At 41.2% G+C, this 20,917-nt stretch overlaps 1 protein-coding gene across 1 annotated transcript in view; it reads left to right on the top strand.

Annotated features, from left to right (window-relative positions):
* LOC140547885 (RNA-binding protein 43-like) overlaps positions 1–20,917 on the top strand; it is a 97,601-nt gene that overhangs the window by 52,948 nt on the left and 23,736 nt on the right. The window lies entirely within an intron of this gene.

Genomic DNA, 20,917 nt, shown 5'->3' with positions numbered 1-20,917 from the left:
TAACTGAAAATGGAAGAAGTACAATTTTGTATTAAATTAAAAAAATACTTGCGTAAAGTACAAGTACACTACAACCCTTTTTTATGAATAAAGTACAGTAGTGAAGTACAATCACTCAAGTCGCTCAAATATTTGCATATCCACTTCTGCACGTCTGCATTCATTGGTCGTTAAATCAGTTTCGCCTACCGTATAAATACCCTTTGTACTTACAGTTACACTTACAGTTTGCAGTTACTGACTAGCATATTCAGCTACATTGTGAGCTCCATTAATGGGACCCATTATGCATTCTTCCTAAGTGGACAGCAACGACAACTTAACCACTGCTGACCACATTTTGAGTCCTAGAACATCCTTTGTGCAACAGTGATACCAAAATGTTGGATACCAAACTGATATGATACTAAGTGTTGCACTTGGTATAAGTGTATCAGGCCTGCACGGTACAACTGATGTACTGTAGTCTACTGACACTGTTGCCATGATTGTAAAAAATCCGGCCCCCCAGTGGTCATCTGATGATGATGGTGCTCCATCCAGTTCTTTTGGAATGAGTTGGGGATGGGGTGCGGTGGTGATCGTCAAATTCCCTGAATGCAATCAAAATCTAGTAGAAATACTTTCCTGGACAGTAGACAGCTACTCCAACAAAAGCAGGATCAACTATGTTTTTTTAAAATATCCTTTCAGAGCACGTGTCCCAATACATTTGTCCAAAAATGAAATCGAATATTTATAGTCTTTGCTACGTTTGGACTCCAGTGTGCTGGAGTACAGAGACAAAATAAAAATGTCACTGTCCAATTGTAGACTTCTCTGGATAAAACCCCACCCCAGCAAGGTGCTGGATGCTCTGCAAATTAGCAGTTACAGCTTGACCTTGAAAACAGTGGCCTCATGGGACACTGCAGTACAGACGAAGAAATATTCATAGCATGAAAACACATGCTATGATGAGTGCATGTAAAAAAGGGACTCTGAATATGTTATTTACAAAAGACTTATGAACCTTCTGTCAGTTATGGCTGTCACCATTTATTATGTTAGTAATTCAGTAATACACCCACTTCAAGCAATGATAGATTGGTATTAACAGGCCCAAAATGTGCCAGTAAAACATTGCCCACACCATTATTCCCACCTCCACCAGCCTGGACAACAGATGCAACACAGGTTGAGTCTATGGATTTAAGTGCTCAGTGTGTTGGGGGAGTGTATACATAGTTCTTCTAGAATAATCTATATCTATACCTTGCGTAAAGTACGATAAACTACAGTCATTTTCCAAAGAATTCCAAAAATTCCTGTTGGATTTCCTGTAGTATTACTAGATCTTTTTCTATGGCGAGTAACCCATTTTCATTTACAGTTTAATAAAACATTTAACATTGTAAAAGTAATTTAACATTAATGAACTGAATCTTTTCAGCTAGTTCTACTGATTGACAAAGAGGCTAACCGAGTCTAACTAACAAGGTAACCACAAGCTAACGAGCTGACCTCAAGCTAAGGCCCTAGTCCAATACTAACACGCTAGCCATGAACATCTTCATTTGCTCCTGTCTGCTAAATGTGTTATGCAGTGCAAGATATAGGCCTATGTCTAAATGAATCATATAAAATGTATATTTTATACCATGCACTCAGCCTTATTGTTATCACATGACATTATCACGATTTTACGATGTGGTTTTACATGTGATAAGCCAGGAGATTTCGCAAAGCTATGAACAAACCCTGCTAGTAAGCCCTTACTTAAGTTCTTTACTCTCATAACTACCTTATTAATACAATTAACATCAATTTCACAAACCCTAGAACTGACCCCTGTGGGACTCAACAAAATGTGAGTCAGATCACGTTTATTCTTTCTTCACAGTTGGTTGGTTGATGTGTTTTGTCTGCTCATAGTGGGCTTTATATCAAAACATAGTTCTGAACTGGTTCGGTCTGCTAATAATTGCTGATTCACTGAGGTTTTTATTTTTTCTTTCAATCCCAATAACAACAGGTATTTTTGTATAGATATGACTGTTTGTATAGATGTGGGTTGGTTTTGTTCCTGATGTTCACTTCTTAACTACATGTTCTAGGAATTGAGGCCGACAACAGCACACTTTTAAATGCTTAGTGGGAACTAATGCAACATTCTTTTACTTGTTTCCTTGTCTGTGTGCAGAGCCACTAGCCCTTGCGGTATACCGCTCCTTTCAGCTGGACCACATGCTGATACAAGCACATCCTGAGGCCTGAGCTGAGCTGAAGGAAACACTCTGAATAACCTGAACCTGACCTACAAACTGAGGCCTTACAGTCAACCTGGCTTCCCATTTTCCACTGGTCCTTTGCACATTTCTCCTAGTAATCTTTTACATTTTTGAATAGAATGAAATACAGGTTGCTTGTACACCAGATTTGAAACCTCGTATTTACGAGACGTTTTTAGACCAGCTGCAGTTCAACAGTAAATTACTTGGCGGGAGTGTATTTCTCACTAGGTTTTGGCGGCATGGGCAAAAAACACGCGCCTATGTAACAGCCACCCCAGCTAACATGTCCATGTGGGGCCCAACTAGGAATTACAGCAGGTGTTTACCTTTGGGTTCCACATTGGCCCCACATACGGATGCCTACCAGTTTCATATAAGATAATGGTGAGCTGTAATGATGAGGCTTAACTGGGTCCCAGTAAAAACGCATGTATCAACCCATTCAGAGCCCACACCCATGTGGAACCCACCTAGCCCATGTTCTACCCATGTGAGCCCGACATGAGCGCGTTGAGCGTGTTCCTTAATGCCTTGAGGAAGGGCAGCTCAAGACACTTGAGGATATTTAGCAAGAACGCACAGTGCCAGTGCCATTGATCTTAGCTAACATTAGCTGCTTGTTAAACATACAGACGTGCAGATGCACAGCCTGCCTAGTCCCTGCAGAAAAGTAAAGGGGTAGAGGTAAAAGAGAGGTAAAAAGCCACCCCCCTCCCCCAGCATTGAGCAGTGGAACTGTGTTCTCTGGAATGATGATGGTGCTCCATCCAGTACTTTTGGAATGAGTTGGGGATGGGGTGCGGTGGTGATCGTCAAAGAGCTAGCTTGTCCCTGAATGCAATCAAAGCCTCATAGCTCCAAAATCAATTAGAAAGCCTTTCCTGGACAGTAGAGGCAGCTACTCCAACAAAAGCAGGATCAACAATTTTTCAAAAATATCCTTAGAGCAAGCATTGAATGAGCAAGTGTCCCAATACTTTTGTTCAAAAATGAAATCTAATATTTATAGTCTTTGCTACGTTCGGACTCCAGTGTGCTGGAGTACAGAGACAAAATAAAAATGGCCACTGTCCAATTGTAGACCTCTGTATAAAACCCCACCCTAGCAAGGTGCTGGATGCTCTGCAAATTAGCATTGATGTGAAGTGCTAAAAGCTATCTTAGCTAACATTAGCTGCTTATTCAACATCCTGCATGCGAGTGGCCCAATGCTATGGTATGACTTACTGTAATTCTACTGTGTTATTAGTGCTAATCATTGCCATATGCGATCACATAATGCTAATGCTAGCTAGTGAAAATCAGTAAGCAGCTTTGTGATATGATAAAAGGGTCATTTGTATTAGGGGGCATATAGTTCCCCGAAAGAGTTTTTTAGCAGCTATTATATCGAGCCCCTCTGTCCCCACCTATGGGGTAAGTTGTAACATTTAACAAAGCCACTTTTGTGGGAATTGTGGGGATGGGGTCTTAGAGCCTAGAGGGATTTCTCCCCCATTTGACCCAATATGCAGAATGAATGCACTCCACTGCTGAGATCTTCAGCTCTGGACAGCTTGAATGTAATTACTCAAACTGATGACTGGTCACCTTGTCACAAGGGAGAGTGGGGCACAAACCAACACAGGGAAAAGTGTAACTTTTGTTTGGTGTAGTTAAACAGATTCAAGGAGAATGTGTAGCCAACATGCAGGTGGGCATGGGCACTGAGTGGGTTTGTCCATGTCTTGGGCCACCATCATTACAGCCCACCTTAATCTCACATGGGTCCCAACTATGTTCAATGTGCAACCCAGTGTGTAACCCTTCCTGGTCCCATCACTGACCCTGGTGGGAATCCATATAAAGGTAAAGGTGCACGTATTTGTCACAAAATGTGTCCTCTGCATTTAACCCATCTGTGGTAGTGAACACACACTCACACACACACACTAGTGCACTAGGGGCAGTGAGTACACACACACCCAGAGCGGTGGGCAGCCAACTCCAGTGCCGGGGGAGCAGAGAGGGTAAAGAGAGAGGCCTTGCTCAAGGGCCTTGCTCAAGGGCCTTGCTCAAGGGCCTTGCTCAAGGGCCCAACGGTGGCCAAGCCCGGGAATCGAACCCACAACCCTGTTATCGATATCCTGGTGCTCTAACCGCTGAGCCACCACTGCCCCTATATGTGGGGCCAACATGGACCCCATGGACAAAACATTCTGGCTCCCATTCTGGCTACCCATACAAGCCCCACATGTGCATGTGGTAATCAAAACTGTTCCAAAGCTTCCAAACATTTTTGTCCTATGGACACTTTTTGCCGATTATCACTGGATCCTGTGAATTAAGAGGCCATTAAAGAGTCTAAATATGAATGTTGCTGTGTAAGCTAATATTAGTGAAGTCAAGTATTAACAAGTTCAATTTGAGTTGCAGTTATTTACCACACTGGTCCAAACATATGACCAGCTTGAGCAAGTTAGTCACATTGATAGACCAGCTAAACCATCAAACGCTAATGAACATGATCAAGAGCTGTGCTGGTCAAGAACTAAGCTGTGAATCACCAACAACTTTTCTAATCATATGTGTTTTTCACTAAACCGGGTGTGTGAATCCATTGACAGAATACACACCCATAATATTTAAATCTGCCTCTCGTTAGCTGTAACATAGCACAGCTTTAAAACATGGAAACAGCTCCCATTGACAGGGAAACAGACTAGCGTACAGCCTCCACACAGGGGGGTTAGTGTTTAACATGATATTCAGTGAGAAAGATCTGTATATAAGCAGTGACGCACTAGTTCATTAATGGTCAAAAGAGTCAATGGTGAAGCGTATGTTCAGCGCTGAAGAGAAACTGTGTGTGGAGAGGCCTGTGGGCCTGTCTATGGTTTCATCTCGGTTTCCTGGCGGCGATACACAGGAGTCTGGCGGAAACACTGCTAAAGCATCAAACTGGAACACACACTAATGCTGTTTCCTGGTAGCATGACAGGAAACCAGCCTCACTCACACATTTATGTTGTGTGTGTGTGTGTGTTTGTTGGTGTGACAGTGACAGCATCAGCCATGGCTCTGTGTATGAATGAATGTTATTAAGATGGTCAGTGACAGTATGCCGTGTAATTTGATATTTTTAGGGATGAGTGGAGCAGGTTGTAAGTGTGGGTTATTAAATGTGTCTTTGTTGAGTATTGTAAATTGTTTTGATGTATAAACAATAAGTATGTGACTTTGGTGGGGAGCAAAAAAAGGTTTACGGCACCGTCAATAGTTACATATTAAAGCATATGTAAGAAAAACACTTATTATTATGCCGAAGTGTCCTCTAAGCATGTTGCTAACTGTAGATGGTTAGCTTTTAGCCTTGCCCCCTACTCACTTCCCAGGGTTTGACTTTCTCGAGTCTTATCGCTACACAAATTTGCTAATACTTTCCCTTCTGATGTGTGTTTAGCTCCTAGGTTGTCTTTGAGGGAAAGGATGTTGGAGAGAAGAGATGGTAAAAGCTAGTTAGCTTTTAGCCTAGCGCAGAATCCTGTTCGCCTCCTCATCTTTAATGTTGTCGTATGCCGAGTTGGAGTTCCCCGTCTGTGGACACTGGCACGGGAAAAGCCGCGGTCACGAGACCAGACATGTGCAGCAGCCTGTATTAGAATTGACTAGGACTTTTACTAGTGTACATTTTGGGGGTGTACTGAGGAATTGTCCCAAATACAATTTGATGAACTAACCTAAGTAGCTTTATTAAAGTTTACCAACAGTTAAGGTGTCCAAATACTTTTTAGGGCCACTGTATGTTTATTGTACCTGCAACAAAAGAACAAAAGCTGTTTGCATGCTGAACCCAGTGGGTTTGATAGTTTTAGTTGGTGTGTGTGTGTGCGTGTTGTACGTGTGCTTATCTGAGCGTGTATCCGTAAATGTCACTGGAATTGTTTTCATTGCTGACCCACCGGAGGTGCCCAAACGTGAGAAATTAAATGTCAGGCGACTTTTTGGTACAAACATATTTGGGGAAATTCCATTTCACTCCTGGATGGATCCAAGGCCACAGCTCCCTTACCCACGGCACAAAAATCAATAGCATGTTTAAGACGCTGCTGTGTCCATCACAATGAGTTATTTCATAAATTCTCTCAAGCAGACAGAGGTGAAAGGTGGTGTTTATGTGCATTTTGTTAAGTTCTGTAAGACAAACTGAGGTTAGAGGTGTATGAGTGTGTGTGTGTGAAAGGAATGCATTGTCGCTTGGGAGGTAAATTGGTAGGACTGAATGGAGTGCGTTCAGGGATGTTCATGCAGGGCCTGCTGAAAAAGAGTCCAGCCTACGTGTTATTACTGTAAGGCAGAGAATATTAAGGCCGGTTTTTGGCCTATATTCATTCATAATTTGCTACTCCGAAACGAGAGCTGTAGCATTAAAGCATGAAGAATGCTTTGTTGAAAATTACAGCTACAGCTACTCCAGCTGATGTGATCTAGGACCCTGTTTACACCTGGTCACTTCATGCATCTCGAGTATCAGGACTGTATCTGGATGAGGCCACACCACCTAACAGTGCAAGTGTAAACACACCCAGCACTCAGATAGCTTCTGTGTCTGACGTTAGCTAGACGTTAACTGTTTTAGCTAGATGTTAGCAATGTTAGCTGATATGAGCTACATTTGAACTATTGTAGCTGATGTTGTCTAGATGTTAGCAATGTTAGCTGATATGAGCTACATTTGAACTATTGTAGCTGATGTTGTCTAGATGTTAGCAATGTTAGCTGATATGAGCTACATTTGAACTATTGTAGCTGATGTTGTCTAGATGTTAGCAATGCTAGCTGATATGAGCCACATTTGAACTATTGTAGCTGATGTTGTCTAGATGTTAGCTATTCTAGCTGATATGAGCCACATTTGAACTATTGTAGCTGATGTTGTCTAGATGTTAGCTATTCTAGCTGATATGAGCCACATTTTAATTATTGAAGGTGATGTTGTCTAGATGTTAGCTATTCTAGCTGATATGAGCCACATTTTAATTATTGAAGGTGATGTTGTCTAGATGTTAGCTATTCTAGCTGATATGAGCCACATTTTAATTATTGAAGGTGATGTTGTCTAGATGTTAGCTATTCTAGCTGATATGAGCTACATTTGAACTATTGTAGCTGATGTTGTCTAGATATTAGCTATTCTAGCTGATATGAGCTACATTTGAACTATTGTAGCTGATGTTGTCTAGATGTTAGCTATTCTAGCTGATATGAGCCACATTTTAATTATTGAAGGTGATGTTGTCTAGATGTTAGCTATTCTAGCTGATATGAGCTACATTTGAACTATTGTAGCTGATGTTGTCTAGATGTTAGCTATTCTAGCTGATATGAGCTACATTTTAACTATTGTAGCTGATGTTGTCTAGATGTTAGCAATGCTAGCTGATATGAGCCACATTTTAATTATTGTACCTGATGTTGTCTAGATGTTAGCTATTCTAGCTGATATGAGCCACATTTGAACTATTGTAACTGATGTTGTCTAGATGTTAGCTATTCTAGCTGATATGAGCCACATTTGAACTATTGTAGCTGATGTTGTCTAGATGTTAGCAATGCTAGCTGATATGAGCCACATTTTAATTATTGTAGCTGATGTTGTCTAGATGTTAGCTATTCTAGCTGATATGAGCCACATTTGAACTATTGTAGCTGATGTTGTCTAGATGTTAGCTATTCTAGCTGATATGAGCCACATTTGAACTATTGTAGCTGATGTTGTCTAGATGTTAGCAATGCTAGCTGATATGAGCTACATTTGAACTATTGTAGGTGATGTTGTCTAGATGTTAGCTATTCTAGCTGATATGAGCCACATTTTAATTATTGAAGGTGATGTTGTCTAGATGTTAGCTATTCTAGCTGATATGAGCTACATTTTAATTATTGTAGCTGATGTTGTCTAGATGTTAGCTATGCTAGCTGATATGAGCCACATTTGAACTATTGTAGCTGATGTTGTCTAGATGTTAGCAATGCTAGCTGATATGAGCCACATTTGAACTATTGTAGCTGATGTTGTCTAGATGTTAGCAATGCTAGCTGATATGAGCCACATTTGAACTATTGTAGCTGATGTTGTCTAGATGTTAGCTATTCTAGCTGATATGAGCCACATTTGAACTATTGTAGCTGATGTTGTCTAGATGTTAGCTATTCTAGCTGATATGAGCTACATTTTAACTATTGTAGCTGATGTAATCTAGATGTTAGCAATGTTAGCTGATATAAGCTACATTTTAACTATTGTAGCTGATGTTGTCTAGATGTTAGCTATTCTAGCTGATATGAGCTACATTTTAACTATTGTAGCTGATGTTGTCTAGATGTTAGCAATGCTAGCTGATATGAGCCACATTTTAATTATTGTACCTGATGTTGTCTAGATGTTAGCTATTCTAGCTGATATGAGCTACATTTTAATTATTGTAGCTGATGTTGTCTAGATGTTAGCTATGCTAGCTGATATGAGCCACATTTGAACTATTGTAGCTGATGTTGTCTAGATGTTAGCAATGCTAGCTGATATGAGCCACATTTGAACTATTGTAGCTGATGTTGTCTAGATGTTAGCTATTCTAGCTGATATGAGCCACATTTGAACTATTGTAGCTGATGTTGTCTAGATGTTAGCTATTCTAGCTGATATGAGCTACATTTTAACTATTGTAGCTGATGTTGTCTAGATGTTAGCAATGTTAGCTGATATAAGCTACATTTTAACTATTGTAGGTGATGTTGTCTAGATGTTAGCAATGCTAGCTGATGAGCCACATTTTAATTATTGTAGCAGATGTTGTCTAGATGTTAGCTATTCTAGCTGATATGAGCCACATTTTAATTATTGTAGCAGATGTTGTCTAGATGTTAGCTATTCTAGCTGATATGAGCCACATTTTAACTATTGTTGCTGATGTTGTCTAGATGTTAGCTATTCTAGCTGATATGAGCCACATTTTAACTATTGAAGGTGATGTTGTCTAGATGTTAGCTATGCTAGCTGATATGAGCTAAATTGTAACTATTCTTTTCTGTGTTACATACTCTAGCTGACGTGTTGGCAAATCTAGATGATGTGCTCGCCAGCATCCGGCACTGTGTTGGTAAGTAGTGTTAGCTCTTTAGCTTCTCCAGAGAGTAAGCCTTTGAAATGAAAAGCTATTGATTTCCCTCAGCTGTTTAAATTAAATTCTGAATAATATTTGAACACATTTTTTAGATTTTTTTAGAATGTTGGAACTGGTTAGTGTGCACTCGAGGACTCCATGGACTCCAAAAGCCTTTGCAGAAAACGATGTACACCTGAGACTCATTGACCATAAGCAGGGGCTTTTATGGAACAGACTTAAACACTTAAACACATCTGACCTCATATGTGCAGCCAATTTCTACTTAAATAGGCTGACATATTTGATATTTGATTGATAATCTTATGCATAAATTGTTCACAATTCTAGCTCTTAGGCTTTGTTGTTGATGTCCAGTTTTAAATGAATGTGGATATAACATGGTCCCACTGTGTACACACACACACACATTGCTCTAACACCTGTTCGGCGGAAAGGAAATGAAATCACGTCTTTACAGCTGAACACACACACGGACGCAAATGGGCTAAAGGATGTAACTGAATTAGCGCTCAGCTGAGGGAAGTTTCTCAGGGTGAGTGATGTCATACTTATTCTGTTTCTGATCCGTTTCTGTTCACAAGGCCTTCACAGGAAGTGTCAGAAAGACGTGCCAAGCTGATTAGCTGTTTCATACGAAGTTGTTTTTTCACACAGTTGTCTCATGAGAATCATGCAATGTTTTCAGTCCAACGTGGGATTGTGCTTTTTAAGCCTCCTGAGAATATCTGATTTTTGTGAAATAAGAAATGCATTTTTTTTTTATCCAATTCCAATAATCGATTAGAATTAGAATACATTAGAATACATTAGAATAGTCATGACAACTGCTCTAATACACACCTTGAGCTTCACCTTGGTAAAACTGACTGACCTTGTGGATAGACATGTAATGGCATTAATTTTTTTTTTTTTAAATCAGCGTGTGCTACAGCTGAGATTTAGCACTCCTGTTCTTTCACAGCCTGTCACATGGTGTATTTTTAGCATGCTAACAGGCTAGCTGTCTGTACTCTCAGGCGAGAGACACGACCTTTAATTAAATGGAACTTATGCCATTCGCTTTGGCTGCACGATAGCCTTTCTTCAAAATATGTAGTACATGGATACCAACAACACTGGACTTGATGTACTGTAGTTAGCCCATCTGTTGTCATATTGGACATGGCAGCCATCCTCTACCCCCTTTCAATCCTCTACACCCCGTACCTCTCTGACCAGATATTATTTGGGCGGTGTGTGTGGTGCTGGTACAGCAGTGTTGCTGGAGGTGTTTACACACAGCTACCTGCTAGGTTGAAAGTGGCCTGCTAACCAATAATCTCAGGCCAAAAGTGGTTATTTGATCAGAAAATGACCACTGATGAAAGGCAAGAGCAGTAGTCAACAAAGCACCTGCATATGGTCACTTTGGCACCCAAGATTTATGGCTTTGGAATCTAATGGAAACTTATCATAGGCCATCCTGGCCTTCTAGGTCTGTAATTTCTAGCTGATTGATATTTAGTAGAATCATCAACTTGTATTTAAAGTTAAGTTTTGGTTGTAAACAAAAAAGGTTCTCCTGAAACACCCAAAGGAAAATGACCTCCTGATAGACATTTAAGAATATTTAGGACCCTTTTTTGCAGTCCCAGAACCCCTTAAATCTTACTTAAGTCAACTTAATGCCTCGGTATTCACCCACGCCCACTTTAAAGAGTTCGAATTCCAGGTTATTTTTCATATTAAATGGTTTATGGGTTCAAAGAGAATGCAGTTTTAAGTAGCTCCTGCGAAAACACTGATCATAAAGTAGCTAGTTATGCTAACCCAATGTTCCAACAGGCTATTTAACCTTATTCAGAGCTATTTAGAGCAGAGCTAGCTAGTTTTCCAATGCAATGCAAAAATTTGGAGTTCGTGGGGCACCATATCCAAAAAAGAGGACCTGCGTCTGTGGTCGAAGGTGCTAAATTTTAAATATCCACCCAAATGTCCAGACATCTGCTCTTTTACCATTGTGAAGCTTCAGTGAAGCTGACGCATTGGATGCTTTTGAGGCTATCAAGTAAGACGTTTCATAACCAAGCCATTTCTCTGGGTAAGGACGCTCTGGTGTTGGTTTTCCTTTTCTCATATTGCAGGAAACATACAACATGTATATATAATAATACATAGAGTTTATGACCCAGCGGTCTCTTCCCCGTCTAATACATCTGAAGTTAAGGGAAAAATGTGTGAATTATATTTTTGCCCAAACTACTGCAACTTACTCTGACCCAAAGTGTGCGTCAAGAGCTGTACTGATCTGTGTCAAACTTCTCAATGTTGTTTTGGGACTTGGGCTAAAAATCTTCATTCTCCAGAGAGCAGCGCACACATGCACACGGGATGCAGGCGGGATCAATAGCTGTTGTCTGGTCTGCATTGTCCCTTAAATCCTCCCGCTGAGGGAATCAGTCATGCACAGCTGCAGAATAGAGAGGGAGAGACAGAGAGAGACTTAAGAAGCTGCAGAACAAAGCTTGATTAAGTGTGTATAGGGCTGGAAAATGCTGGAGTAATTGGGCTTTGTTGTCTTGCACTGTAAAAAACGATTTGTCAGTTCGGTCTGAAAAAAAAAAAATACTGTACTTTATATGGTAACAATTCATTTACCCGATTTCCTTCAGCTCAGATAAACTCAAAAAAATATTTAGAATGAAAGAAATGAAGTCAAATAAAAATAAATCAGATGAAAGCAGAACTAATTGGATTTATATTCGAAAGCATGATTACTGTTTATTTCCTTAATGTAGGTTAAAATCCTTGTATTGTCATCACACTGTAATGAAATTCTCCTCTACACATACCTCAGCTGAGAAAGCCTGGGTCAGAGCACAAGGCCAGCTATACTGTGGCAGCCCTGTAGCAGAGGGAGTTAAGTGTTTTGCCCAACAGTGCCCGTTTAGCAGACCCGGGTATTATACCCCCCAACCCTGTGATCAATAACACACTGCAAAATGCACAGAGGTAATGGCAGGGTCGAAGAGGGTCTGGAGCTTACCCCGAATAACAGGACACAGGTCAGGAATACCCCCCAAACGTAGGTGGCAGTAAATTGCAGGGAAACACCCACACACCCATTCACTCAAACTCTCACACCTAGGGAACCCTTTATCATGGCCAGTTCACCTCTCATGAGGGTTTAGAGTGTGAAGGTTATTTTTTTTCAATATGTTAAATTTAGTGAATAAAATGAATAGATGTTTTATATATTTAAGTTTGCTTCATTAAGAAGATTCATTCACTTATTTTCACATAGAAAATCAACTAAATGAGTCATTTAACCAATAGTGTTCAAACTTTTGCAGCCCCTCCTTTCAATCTAACGTCCTATGAAGACCATGTCTTCCTTTTTTTCGTATGTATTGGCTTTGTTTACACTGAGTTTTTGTATTTAGTGCGAAATGGGTGTGGGCTGGCTAGCGTTGCTGGAAATCAGCAGTGTGAACAGTCCTGCATTTTATTATTACTATTATTATTATTATTATTATTATTTACAAAGCATTTCAGAAATAAATAAAAGAAGACAATAGATATATATGAGCTCTGTTTTAAAGACACTGTATATGATTTCAATCCAATACAATTTTTTGGTCAAACTCAGTGAATGTGTCCTCGTGGTTCGCTAGCTTTCGTGCAGACCTTACATTCATTCTATGCATTTTAATGAGATTGGTCGGAACGGGCAAATTTTACGTACATGGAAAAATAATTACCATCTAATCCCACCTCCTGACTGACCGTGTACCATGTCGCCTCTCGCTTGTGTTGTATTTTGTAAAATCTCCTGTTTTGAAACTGCAACAATCAGCACTTCCTCCATGTTGGCTCAGGTAGTACAGGCCGCGTCATAGGTCACACAGCCAGAGCATCACAAATTTGCGTCCCCCAAAGTTGCACTTGATGCGAAAGTTTGCAGTTCAAATAGATTTGCCCGGAGGTCACATACGCGAAATGCAACTGTTGAGGCGAATCTAATTGCATGGAATTCCATGGAATTTTGGCATAAGAGCTATGGAACCATGGGTTACACCATTAGCTGTAAGGTGTAAAAGGTTTACCAGATTGAAATCATACACAGCATCTTTAAAACAGCGCTCATGCCTTCACCTAAACACTGTATCTCTCCCCTGGTTGTCTGTGTGTGTGTATATGTATGTATGGGCCATGGGTGCATAAGAACTAATGCAACTATTCTACTTGATACCATGAGATCAAAGAGCAGCCTAGGAGCGGCATGAACACTGTGTGTGTGTAATCGGCAGTGCGTATCACTTCTGCTCGGTGTGTGTGTATTCACACAGACATGCTGTGCAGCACTATGCAAAATCTCTCTGACAGCTTGAGAAGCTTTAGGACCATCAAAGCAGCTCAGCAAAGCTCCCTCTCTTTATACTGCGCTCCAGCCTTTCTTTACTGAGACCAGCCATTACACAAGAGCTGCCATCAGACTCTGTCTCTCTCGCTCTCTCGCTCTCTCTCTCTCTCTCTCTCTCTCTCTCTCTCTTTCTTTTAGTTTCATTCAGAGTGCTTTGTTGGCAGCACAGATGATGGTACATTTGTACTGGCAAAGCTCAAGGACGGATATGTTTGGAAAGTGTCATTATATCCACTTTTTTCACACCATTAGAAAACACCAGCTCCTCTGTATACTGTGTGATCACTTCATGACAAATTGACCACTCCTTGGACCAATCCTCTGGCAATCCTTGCCAGAGATGAATAATGAGAGTTTGCTACATGGAAGTGACAAAATATGAAAAACCACAGGAAAACAGGCCAATCCAAAAACCCCAAATCTGTTACCCAATAGTCTTGACTGATTATATTTACACCCCCAAAAAGGAACATACACCCAGCCTACTAGTAAAAGCCCTATTCAAAGCTGACGAAAATGCAACAGCAACAGGAGAATATGGTGTTGTTGACGCTGGAGAGCAGCTCATCACCTCCAGACTCGTGAACTCGCTATGTGAATCAGGCCTCGTGACTGCAGCTTTTCCTGTGCCAGTGTCCGCAGAAGGTGAGCTCCAATTTGGCATCCAACAAAGCAAAATCTGCAGAAAGCGAACAGGGATCTGTGCTAAGCTAAATGTTAATAGCTTTTGCCATATTGTTGACTCCCAAACGGCCCTGACCCCGCTCTATAACTTTATATGGTTTGACACTTGGCTGGGTATGTGAGTTGCTGTGGTTCCTAAAGGCTTCCCTTTTTCAATAATACCACTCACAGTTGATGGTGGAAATTTCAGCCACTGGCTTGTTGCAAAAGTGGCTTTAATTCCAGAACCAAATGGAATTCAGTGAGCTCCTAAGAACCACCCATTCTTTCAATAATGTTGGTAAAGGCAAACTGCATGGCACCTGTGGCAGTGGGACTGAATGAAACACCTGAACTCAATGATTCAATGAGGTGTCCCAGTATTTTTGTCCATATATGTATATATACTCACACACACAGCTCATTCAGGTCAGCTCTGGGGTCAGTCTGCAGTTTGCTTATCATTAGACACCCACCCAGCCACACACACTAACTGGGCCTGTAAATGCCCTCACAGTGGGCTGCTGCACTCCAGCTCAGTTTGCCATATGCTGCTGCCCCCCTTTTCACAGCCTTGACCTCTCATACACACATACACACACTCACCACAGCCAGAATCAGCCTGCTAGTCTCTACTCCCTAGTCACTCACTTTCTATCTCGCTTTGCCATCTGCTTATGCCTTTAGTCTGTGTGTGTGTGTGTGTGTGTGTGTGTGGGTAAAGTCTCAGCACTGTCACCCCTACCGGGCATGTGCAATTCTGACAGATTTCTGTCTCTCCTTCAACTCTTTTCTATCCTGACCTTTCAGGCAGTCGGTCAGTCAGTCAGTCAGGCACTGCATCAGTCAGGCAGTCAAGTCAGGGAGAGCAGAGCACTAACTAACACAGTGTAGAATTGGCATGGGATATTATATTATGGGATGTACTGTAGTTCAAGTAACATTATGTAGCAATTTTACCTGAAAATAGCAGTTTCAGAATCAGGTTGTTGTCCATAAGGGGGCACGCCAAGCACGATTTATATTTATAGCAGTGGGGTAAAAGTGAATTACATTTCCCAACTGTAGATTAAGTCCTGGAGCAGAAAATACTCACATTCTCACATAATACCACTTTACACAGACACAGGTACAACATACTTTTGGTCATCTTCTTACATTCCTAGAAAGATCTCATTTTCCTACAACATTTAAACAGTTATTACAAAGTCACACCTTTTTTTTATCAGTGTTTTTAGGTCGCTGGGTTTTTATAAGAGTTGCTATTAGTTTATTAATTTAACCCACTATAGAGGCCTACGGATGGCCACCACAAATGAAGGCTATTGTTGTCTTTCTTTTACGAGACATAATTCAAATGTAATCTTGCTTGTAGCATAAAAAAAAACCCTTATAAGTCTGGGGACATGAAAGTATTAAAGAGATTTTTGCATGTCATAGTTTCTAATTTGGGACTTTGAGCCTACATTATGTATTCATTTTTTTAGTTTTACAAATGTATTTGTCTGGGGCATCACCGGGTCAGTACTACACAGCATCAAAACTGTCAGTCAGAGTTAGCCCACAAAACTATCTGGCCAGCTGTAAGCAGGTACCCTCAAATAATGCATGTTCAAAATGAATAATGCATGCTGTTCCTTTAAATGATAATGAGCCACTGCTCATGCCACCCTTCATCTCCCACATTTTTCTTTAGTCCTCTCCTTGGCTACACAGATTCTTGGACTTTAGATCTAAGTTCATTCTAATTTGCCCCTCTTTGCGCTTGCTAGCTAATGTTTACTTCACCTTGAGTTCACATGTCTCTATGCTGAGAAGCTTTACTATGTTAACTATGGGTAATGAATTTCCTAGAAATCTGTCATTTGGCAAATGAATGAACCTGTACCCTGTACCGTTGACGGTTAGCTACATTAGCCTTGTAGCTTCACTGCAAAACTAAAGAAGCAAACTTCAGACAAACAACAATTTGGCTAATCAGTTATATTCAGAGAAAGGGGGATTGAAATTTGGCCTAACACAGTTCCAAACACAACCAAGCCCAGAAACAGCTACAATTCAGCAAAAAAGAGGGGTTGTCTGGGTCCGTGTACATCTGTGTGTGTCCACTCTGTCTGTAATAGCTCCAATTAAAACAAAGCTGCTAAAACAGTGTGTGTATGTGTGTGTGTGTGTGTGTGTGTGTGTGGCAGTAATTGCCCCATTACTGGAGTTTATCATCAGTGCAGCTTCTCCACCATTAGTGTCTGTCCGTCCACCCATTTAATGTAGTTACATGAACCTGGACAGCAAACAGCAGTCCAACTAACACATACACACTCAGACATTTTGCTTTTCAGACAGTCTGTGAGGGTCTGTGAGACAGCAGCAGAGAGAGACAGAATCTGTGAGACAGGCGTAGTTATCATTATCTCCATAAACACGTCTGTCTGTCTGTCTGTCTGTCTGTCTAGCCGCCTGCACTTAGCTAGCCGTTCCCTCCACTGTCTAATGAATGAGTCTGCTGTGTGTAATGGCCTCTTTAGAAAATGCTCTCGCTTAAAGGGCTTGTTTGGACTCGTTGTGTGTGACCCTTCAGTGAATGTGAAAAGCCGTCCCGGAGTTAAGAGGAGCGTTTAGCCATTTAAAATGGACCAAGATGAAAAATGGGATAATTGCTGAGTGTGTGGGCTTTGGTACAAGGGTAGGGGGAGCATTATATGGGTTCGAAAGGGAGAAGGATTTCTGTCAGTACTTGGAAATACAAAGGGGAACAATGCTAAAACAAGCCCATATATTATTAAGATTGAACAGGCTAACAACTGTGCAATTGTTTTCGTTAGCTGTATAAACAATCCACATTAACATAGATTAACATAGAGTCTATATTAAGTATTTGGACAGTGACAGAGTGTTCGTAAATTTGCCTCCCTCATTTTAAATGAAGTAATCAAGATGTGACTAAACTGTAGAGTTTTAGCTTTAAAACTTTAAATGTATTAAACCATTGATTTAAACTCAACGGCAAAACAAAAGCACCCCTCCCTTCAGTGCTCCTCCAGAAGCTCCACCCCTCAAATTTATGCATGGGCATTGCCAAGGTACTGACCCAGGGCTTGTGGACCAAAAGATAGCAAACCCAAACACAGCATCCAAAACCCAACGTCCAAACACAGCAACCAAAACAAAGGGGTAAAAACTAGCGCGAGACAGCATGCCAGCTGTCGGCCTCGTCCAACATCAATGCATGTAGTTTAACGCGTAGCTATCTAGCAAGTGCCAGAAACACTGTCTCCCTTGCCCTTCCCCTTCCACCCGTCCTGTACACGAGCATGAACGCCTCCTGTTGCTGCCAATTGACTGAAATAGTGTTTAACAGATAGGGTTTAACACTAGTATTGCATGAACTGTTTAGGAATTGCAGCTGTTTTTTTTTTACCTTGTCCTTCCATTTTCACATTCCCAAAAATAATTGGACCAATTTAATGAATCTAAGCAGACGTTACAGCTCTAAACACTTTAGAATTCATCCTGCTACTTCTTTCAGCAGTTCTATTGTCAGAAAACATCAGTGACCCAGTTCCATTTGCAGCCATTCATGCTCTTGCATTAACAGTGCCTCCACCATGTTTGACAGATGATGTATTATTGCTTCGGATTATGAACCCTTCCTGTCCTTTCCCTTGAATTCCCTTATCTTACCCTTCTGTCCTTGCAGTGCCTATAAAAGTATGCTTGTATATTGCTTGTGTAAATGGAATCACAGCAACATTCCAAAATAAGTGAGTGTGTAAATATTCACCCCCTTTAAAGTGACTGACCTAATTCAACAGAGGTCCAGGCAGTGGGTGCAGATAGACTCACAATTGGTGAAAAGCAGATCACCTGAGTGCAGTGAATGTGTCTCAGGTGACTGTAGTATAAGGACACCAGTCTGGAAGGAGTCACTGGTTAATCAGTATCCCTGCCTACAAATACACCATGAAGATACATTCCATGCAACTCAGTGAAGAGGTTATAGGGGAGTTACAAAACTAATTCCAAGTCATTGAACATCCCCTGTAGTTCAGTTAAATTGGATAGGAAGAAATATCCTCCTGAGACCCCCCAAAAAGTTTATTTTTAGCATGTGTGATTTTTAGGTGGTTTAAAAAATGATTTTTCTCCACAGCATGGTTGGAAAGTAATTGATAAAGGAAGAAAAATGATCATGCAATGCCCTTTGAGCAATGTTTTATTAATTATATAAGTCAGCTGGGTTAATCAGGAGGGTCAGTTTGCCAAATCAAGCTTTTAACCATCTGTTAAACATAAAAAGCTCAGTCTCATTTATCTTTCTAGGCACTGCAAGACCAATAGTTCAAAGCCCTAGCTTACACTTAGTTTTTTATCTATAATGCATGTTTGCGGTTGGTCATCACTTTGTTCCTGCTCGGGCCCCTAGAAAGCTGACTGGTCCTCCTCTGACCTTTCTGACCTTTGTGCTCTACTGTCTAGCTCTCCTTCACCTCATCTCCTGACAGCTCTATCTCTGACTCCACTGCCACGATTCTGAGTAACGCATGTTCCTCAAAGCGCTCAAAGAGGCCACTGCCATCAGGGAATACTGCTGCAATGAAGGGCTGCACCTTCATTGCAGTCCACAGCAATGTTTAGGGAGGTGGCACGTTGACAGCTTGACGTCCACATCAGTGACCGCATCCAGGGTTTTCCAGCAGAACACTTTCTGGGGCCTTCCTATTTCTGGCCTTTCTGTTGTTTTCGACCAGCAAGAAAGTGGTGTGTGGCCTGTGATTTTCTCAGACCACTGTCGACAGGTACTCAGCACTACTGACCAGGAGGTTGTCAACGTCTGTGAGGTGTTCAGGCCTACCCAGTTTTCCCACATCCAACACGTCGACCATGGCAACCTTCTGTGTGCCTACTGTTAAATATGTCCCAGACCTTGATATGAAATGCGTTGTTGTTACTATGGGTGGTCATAAGGTTTTAGCTCATTGATTATCTGTAAAAACAAGAGTGAACGATCACACCTTTAATGACTGTCATATATACATTCATCGGATGATATAGTTAGTGGGGTTTGACTGCTGACTTATGACATTGATTTCATAGGAAACGTGCCCTTTCGTAGACAGTGCAGGAGACTCTCTGGGGATTCCAGAAGAATGACGGTGGATGAAAGCAATTCTAATACAGTCCCATTCATTCCACTGTCAGTGAAGTACATCTAGCATGTGGACGTACATACACCGAGTCAGGGTCAGCCGCTGTCGCTGTAAGAAAGAACCTTTCATTTCAGTGCATTCAGCTCTTGAATAGGCTGCTAAGTTAGTTTGATACAGTAGCAATGGAGAGAGCACACGCAAGAGGAAGAGAGCAAGCAAATGCAATTACTTTGCTTTCCCATTTTTGCAGAAAATGCAGGCATCGCTGCGGTCAGACTCATGCACCTTACATTAAATCAGCACCGCTAACACATTTGCTTCATGCATCGCCACATTCAACCGGCTGGTGTTACACTCCGCATATGCTTTCAATTATAATGCTAATTAATGATAAAACGGGATGGATTAGAATGGTCCTGGGGTGAGACCAGCAGGGCGGGGTGGTGGGGGCGGATGGAAATGGAGAGACCCTGAAAGAAAATGTAAGAAGGGAGCTAGACAAAGGTTGGCCTAGAAGGGAGGAAGGAGAAAGGAAAGGGTGCTTCACTTTAATGGGGTTAACCCAGAGAGTAAATTATACCTGGCATTGGACGTTCAGCTCTGTGCAAGTATACTATTTATACATGTAGAGGGCAGACACATGCTTCAGTGAGCAACTTTAGTTATAACATACAATGTATGGTATTGTTTTGGTGGATTTATGCTAGCATGTTAGCTTGTGGCTGGCATGATAGGACTTTTCTTGTTGCGTATGTATTAAAGCTTATTAATGTACAGTAGCTGCATGGTTTGAGAGGTATTTCCACTCTCACACATGTACATTGCCATGGTCCTACAACTTAGGCCTACTTAAAACCCCCCAAAAATATGGTCACCCCAGCATTTGGATCAAATGCTTTTAAGATGATGACCAGCACATATTCAACCAAGTGCATCCAAACTTTTGACTGGTACTGTATAGTAAAATAGCTGTGTAGTTGAGGAGGATGCGGGCTAACTCGCCTACATTACACAAGTGTCGTTCTGTATTTGGCAATGTACTGTATTTAAGTGTTCACAGTGGAATTTTAATTGTGCACTATGTATAATTTGTGAGCCCCCCCCTCTCTCCCCCCAACGTCTACATAATTTTGGGGGGAAACAGTCTTAATTAGGGGGATCAGACCCCTTTGCAAACCCTCCTGTAATTCTCGCTGTGAGCCAAACCAAGAACAAAAGGAGATCTATCATCAGGCCTCCAAATCACAGTGCTTATCAAACGCCTAC

This window comes from Salminus brasiliensis, chromosome 25, assembly GCF_030463535.1.
Source record: "Salminus brasiliensis chromosome 25, fSalBra1.hap2, whole genome shotgun sequence".
NCBI lineage: Eukaryota > Metazoa > Chordata > Actinopteri > Characiformes > Bryconidae > Salminus > Salminus brasiliensis.
The sequence above is the reverse complement of the archived record's forward strand: the minus strand, read 5'-3'. Positions and strand labels throughout refer to the sequence as shown.